General features: G+C 35.8%; 1 long non-coding RNA gene across 1 annotated transcript; it reads left to right on the top strand.

Moving 5' to 3' along the window:
- Window positions 1-2,110: 2,110 nt before the first annotated feature.
- Window positions 2,111-6,196, top strand: LOC141595075 (uncharacterized). The gene is made up of 6 exons (XR_012522259.1): window positions 2,111-2,535; window positions 2,638-3,397; window positions 3,490-3,643; window positions 4,320-4,379; window positions 4,541-4,628; window positions 5,424-6,196. It is a non-coding gene; the product is annotated as an uncharacterized LOC141595075 (long non-coding RNA).
- Window positions 6,197-6,595: the final 399 nt, after the last annotated feature.

Genomic DNA, 6,595 nt, shown 5'->3' with positions numbered 1-6,595 from the left:
AAAATGAGGTGAAGATGATATGATTTTATAAGACCATTTATACAATAACATTATTGAATAAATTCAAAAACAAAGATGGAGGGTGAATGTGTGGTTGTTGGTAAGTGGGTTGGTGGTGGTTCGCAGAGGGAGAAGGGTAAAGGATGGTTACAGTTTTTTCCTAAAGAATTAGGGCTTGCTTGGGATGAGAATAATTATTAAGGGAGTAATGAGTGTTAAAATAAGAAGAAATGGGAGGAGATTGGTGCTTTGTGGTGATTGTGGAGGGTGGAAAGAGGAGGTGAGGGAGGAATTATTACCTCTATATGGAGGTAATTATTATTTGGAGAGGGAGGTGGGTAATAATTACTCCCTTAATGGAGGGACTATTACATTATACAATAGGTCTTGGTATAGACGGGTGGGGCGAACAGACGGGTAAAGACCTCTAATAAAATGGGTAGGGGGACAAGGTGGGGCACCCCCCACGTGCTTCCCACTTTATGGCAAACGGGTATTTTGTGAGGGAAAATGGTATCCGTCTATACGTATAGACGGATAGTGTCCGTCTATAATGAGAATTTGTGTACATTATATTCCCCATTTCTATTCATTTCTATCTCCAACCCCCATCCCCTCCCTCCATTTTTTAGTTCATTTTGGCTCTATTACTCCCTTAATAATTACTCTCATCCCAAGCAAACCCTTAGAAGTGAAAGATAGAGAGGGGTTTGTGGGGGAGGAGCGGTGGCAGGGGAATGGGTACCTGGGTTGGGGGTGGGTGGCAAGTTTAGGAGAGGCGGATTGGGGTGGTGGGTACCTCACATAATTTAAGAAATCGAAATAAAAATGGTATGAATTACCTGTGTAATGTTTAAGTTTAACAACACTTACATTTTCACCCTTACGTATTGTGCACGAGTTTAAGACATAACATTTGGTAAAACTCATTTAAACAATAGTAAAACATAACATTTGAGATGACAGTATAATATAATAAATCTCATGCGCACCATTATTGAGATTATAATAAAAAAAATTCAACTTGCATGATTTAACAAGTTCAAAAGGAAAAAATAAAAAAGTATTATAAATAAATTACAAAATGTAATTTTACAAAAATATGCATGAACAAAATAATTTTTCAAAAGTTTCATCTAAAATCTATTAATGAATTAAGCTTACACTTTTGCTCCAAAAAAATATATTTACGTAATCCCTACTTAGATCAACACTTTATATTGCCACCCGTGCAGTGCACAGGTACAAAAACTAGTGACTTATGATTTATGAAGCATAGCGGAATCCTCGCAATCAAATTTTTGGTAATACCTAAAATCATCTTATCTTAAGACTTCTCACCGATCTTTTATTTTCATCTCTATTTTATTCAGACGTAAAAGTGGTTTAAGTTAAGACGATCTTCTTAAAGAAGAATTGATGTTTCTGAAAGATGAACAACTCAATCAAAACCTTAAGGTGATGGTTGAGCCCCAACTATTATAAATATTCCTATTACGCTCCCTCGCTCAAATGCCCGTTCGGCTTGAAGAGTGGTTGGTTGAGCCCCAACTAAATATTCCTATTACGTGCTTGAAGAGTGGTTGTTTGTGCACCGGCTCCCCCGTACCGTTTGCTGGGTTTCCACTTCGAGTTTTTGAGGAGTTTTTGAGGTTGCCAGGATTTGAACCCGTGACCTTCGGTCACACTGGCTCTGATACCATGAAAGATGAACCAACTCAAACAAAACCTTAAGGTGATGGTTGAGACCCAACTATTATAAATATTCCTATTAGTTTCCTTAATGCCCTTTAAATACTTTGCCCTTCAAAGTCCTTTAAGCATAGTGTTACCATTGTTCACTTTCCTTATGTCTTTTCCTTAATGCCTTTTAAATCTACCTACCTTATTCTAAATGTCCCCAAGCTTATTTACTGTTCAAATGAACAGTGCAATACGACACAATCTATTGTCGTTTTGGTTGCCTCTTATCTGGGCCTTCATACACATGAAGTTCGGCCTGGCCTTTTCATTGCCGTTATGCCACTTGCACTCACCTAGCCCAATTAATCAATTATATCCCAATTACACACACACCTCTATTCTTCTTCAGTGCCTCTTCTCCCTCCCTTTGCTTTTCTCTTTCTTCAATCAAACACACACATACACACCTCCACCTTTTCCCCTAAACACAACAATGACGATTTTCCGATTTTTCCCTGTTACTTAGCTTCCTCAACCATATATCTTCACTTAGCTCTTTTTTAAATCACCTCTCTTCAGACCATGCTTCACTGTCTCTCCTTACTCTCTTTTTATGGTCTACAATGACCTCAACACAAGACCTATCACACCTTTTACTTTGAGCTGGTGTCATCCCGATCTATCCGCAGTTTTTTTGGGCCGTCAAATAATCCTTTGGAGAAGATTCACCTCATCATCGGTGTGTCATTTTGACCCTACAAATAACAAGTAATTTCGCAAACCCTAATTAGTTGTGGCGGCTAAGGCCGCAAATAACGGTACCACGATTGACATCTCTGACGTTAGTGTAAGGTGAGGTGATTTTATTGTTAGGATTTAGGTTGCTTCCATGGGTCATTGCTTTAGCTTTGGTATTCTACTTTGTTGGTTTATTGTATTCTCCTTTTGTTTCAGGAGGACTCTTCTTTGTTTCGATATCTCATCGCCGCTGCCGCTATTGTTGTCACATTCTCATGTTAAAGATATTACTGGTATTCAATCTTATTAATTTAATTCCACACTGAGTCTTTACTTTTAGTTTTTATTTACATTCACTATCTTTGCTAAAGTTTTGATATATTTAAGAGACACCTTCTTTGCTAAAATTTTGTCTCTCTTGCTGTTTTGATGCATTTGGGGAAGAGGGGCAGCCAGACTTTTGTATCTATATTGAATTGTATTAATGGGATTTATCTATGCCTATGAAGGGAAGGTAAGTTAATTACTTAATTGTAATGTTACTTGGTCTTTTGGTTTTGGTACATAACAAAAAATCACCCATATCCACTCTATGCATATATACTTTGAACCTAAACTACCTTCGCCACAGTGCATAAACCAATGGTAAAAATATATTTTCCGTGATTGGGTGGGCATACAAAAAATGTTGGCACTTTGCGTTGGGTTGTAAGTTTCTTTTTCAGATTTGAAGTTTTGATTTGTGTAATTCAGTGGCCGATAGGAGCCATCGCTATGACGTTTACTGGAATACTATGGAGAAATTGGTACTTTTATCACATTTAAGCTTGAATTGTGAGTAATTAGTACTAACTTTAGCCTTTTTGGTGATATGGTATTATTGACTCAGCTTGGCGCAAATGATCAATTTCTTTGGTTTTTTTAGAGGCCATCGATACTCCGTGTTGTAGGCGCTGTATATTTCCATACTTTTAGGGTATAAATCTTTCTTATTTTATTAAACAATTACAATTTAGAAAGTATCGAGTATTTACCTCACTTGAACTAACAGTTCATTTGAATTTGCAGGAATATAATTATATTTGTTCAAAGAGGGTTACATATATGTACTCATCAAAGTCTCGGCCGCATCAAATTAGAACAAGAAGAAGAGAGAAAAGGACAGATATCTTTCATATAGAACAAAAATATGACATTGGACCTATTTTGAAGAGTTAAGCAGGTACTTATCCTCATCTCTTCATTGATTTTGTCTCACTCCTTTTTATTTTTCCTTACTGGATACAAATAAGTTGTGGGGAATTCAATTATGCCGCTTCTTTCATTTCTCAATTATGATGAAAAACTTGAAATTGATCTTAAAAATTTAGGTTGTGCTCGAATGGGGATTCCTGTTATCTTCCCTTTCTTAGTAAAAACCCTCCATTTCTTCTTTAGAAGTGAAACTTATTCGATTTTGGGTTGCCAAACTGCGTATAATTAAGTTGCTTGTAATTAACTAATTAAGTGTTAGACTAGCCCTGCTAGATGCAATATTTGTACGTTTATCCTGCAACGTAACGAAACATTATGAAGAAATGGGTTGGTTGACTTGCTCTTTATTTATTGTAGTTGTAGATTGTCGCAAGGTTTAAATTTGATTATATTTAAAGGGTTTTATCTGTTCGCAACAACTTAATTGCTTCTTCCCACTTTACTCTGGTTCAGTCAACGACCATACTTTGCCAAACCCTAATTTGCATAGACATCAAGACACTCACATGTTCCTTTGAAGATGGATCACTTAATAGGTTGATTTATTGATGTTTCATGGATTCTGAGTTATAACTTGTGATTTTTGAAGCTTTATGAGTGGTTTTCATTTTGTGTGCTAATTGATGTTTTTTTTATTGTTACAGTTCCCTCTCCGCTCTTAAGGCCGCCTTTTGCTTTTGTCTTCACTGGGATCTTAGCTAGAGGTGTGTAATTAATTTCTCCATTGTTCACTTCTTTTCGATGTTAAGTTGGCGTGTACATTATAGCCCTCCTGTAGATTATTATGGTAAGTGGGTAATATTTTTTAAATCTTTGTGATCTGGGAAAAAAAACGCAAGATTATAACAAGGGTTCCTGGTTTAAGGTGATCGGAGAGATCAGAGATGATACGCCGCTAAGATGAAGTTAAGCTTAGATATACCGATGCTCTCAAGACCAATACCAAGATCAAGGTATTTGATTATTTTTTTTTCTTTTTTTTTGACAGGTGACTTTTTTTATTTGATTCAATTTAAGTTGGTACATTATAGTGATTGTGAACTCACGGTAGTCATCCATAGCTAGAGGAGAATGTCGCGGCGACAACGATCAATTTATGCATCAGAAATAATTGAATTTCAGTGTTTGATATAGGGAATGTGATTTTTAATCTTGTGTGTTCTAACAGTTGAGAGCGTGTTTTTTTTCCGTGGTAGATATGCCATCATCTTAACCGGTACTATGACGCCAATAACTAGAAAGTACTTCCCTCACACTATTTGAGCATTAAGCTTAGACAAACTTATATTATTCATCTCTGCATTGAAGTTTCAATACCTGGGTGGTGGGATGGGGTGTTGCAACAGAACAAATTAAAATTAGCATGCTATGCTTGCGTTTTGTGTTCCCACTCTCTGAGTCACGAGGCCTTCTGTTTGGGCTTTTCGTTGTTCAAAAACTAAAATGGGTGTACCTCTTGAAGCTGTAATAAAGATTATATTTTTGATTTGATAAATAAATTAATTACCACGAATCACAATTTAATGGTGATAATTATCTTTCCGTGAGACACAGACTTGGTCTTTTTCAAATAATATTTTTTCCATCCATGGAAATGACGATATAAACTCTCTTAATTATAAAGAAATGATAATAGTATCAGTGCTAAAAGAATATGATGATAATAACAATAGTAACATATTTAATTCTCAAAAATTAATTCATTGAATTATATTTTATAATTCTAACCCTCATTCTTATGTGGTCAGGTTTTGCGGTTTTTTAGTGAATTTGCAGAAAGTATTTCGGTCTCAAAGATCGATCGATCGAGGCAAAGACAAAACTTAGTGCGCCTAAACAAGCGATTCTAAAGTAGATTATGCTATTACTCTGTTACATTGCGTCACATATTCTCGCTTTTAGACCAGATCAAGTAACTATCTAAGGTATTTACTGTTCATGAACATTGTATGTAAATGCTATTATCCTGTGCGTATAAGTGTTTCCATGTATTCTCTTATAATTAATCTTTGTCCTTCCCTTGATTAATATATACAGAGTACTTTACATGAGCCCTTATTTAAACAAGGTATCGCCCTCCATGCTCTGTAACTTTTGATTTAAACTGTCAAAATTAACACAATTATTTCATCTTTGCAGGAAGCTTGACATGATTTAGGGGATTAATTTCAATACCTCAAGGAAAAAACGGGGCTTTCCACCCTAACTCGAATCATCTAAGCACATATAAGGAATACTTAATGAGCATGAGAAGAAAGAAAGGGAAGCAACAAGAGAGAAATTCTGCAACACATGGTTTGTTTTTGTAGTCTTTTATCAAGTATTAATGGCCTGACAAATGTTGTATAAGGTACAAATCTACTGTTTTGGTACTCAGCATGATCCCTAAACGCTGGAGTCATATTTGGCTTGCATTGGTGGTTTTATTGCGACTATCAAGAAGTGCAATAAAAATATATTTATATTACAATGCCCTTGTATTGCCTATTCTAGAGCAATTGCTGGAAATTAAGGCCTGCACTCCCTCGTGGCCTCGTGAACCATTTGACAATTTTAGTATGGCATGCCTTGAAGTTGATTTGCCAAGTGTTAGTTCAACTAATGTTGTTACGCTACTACATCATTCACTTAAAACATCTGCTCGTCATATAAATGTGGAAAATAATTTTTTTTAGTTGTGTCCCCATCGCCTTACTAAAAATAGGGAGAAGAGAAAGAGAGAGAGACACGAGAGAAATTATTTCAATATATGCACAAGCAATTATCTTCCCTTTAGCTTATACAGGTAATTTATTTACCTAATCCTATTGAACACATAGTAAGGTTATCAGCGCACAAGGCGTGTTGACATATTCTTGGTTAATTTTAGTTGATGGATGTTTGACGTTCCAGCAGTTGCAAATTATTTACTGTGTTATCC

Source organism: Silene latifolia, chromosome 8 (assembly GCF_048544455.1).
Source record: "Silene latifolia isolate original U9 population chromosome 8, ASM4854445v1, whole genome shotgun sequence".
NCBI classification, from domain to species: domain Eukaryota; kingdom Viridiplantae; phylum Streptophyta; class Magnoliopsida; order Caryophyllales; family Caryophyllaceae; genus Silene; species Silene latifolia.
Note: the sequence above shows the minus strand (reverse complement) of the source record. Positions and strands in the feature narration are given on the sequence as shown.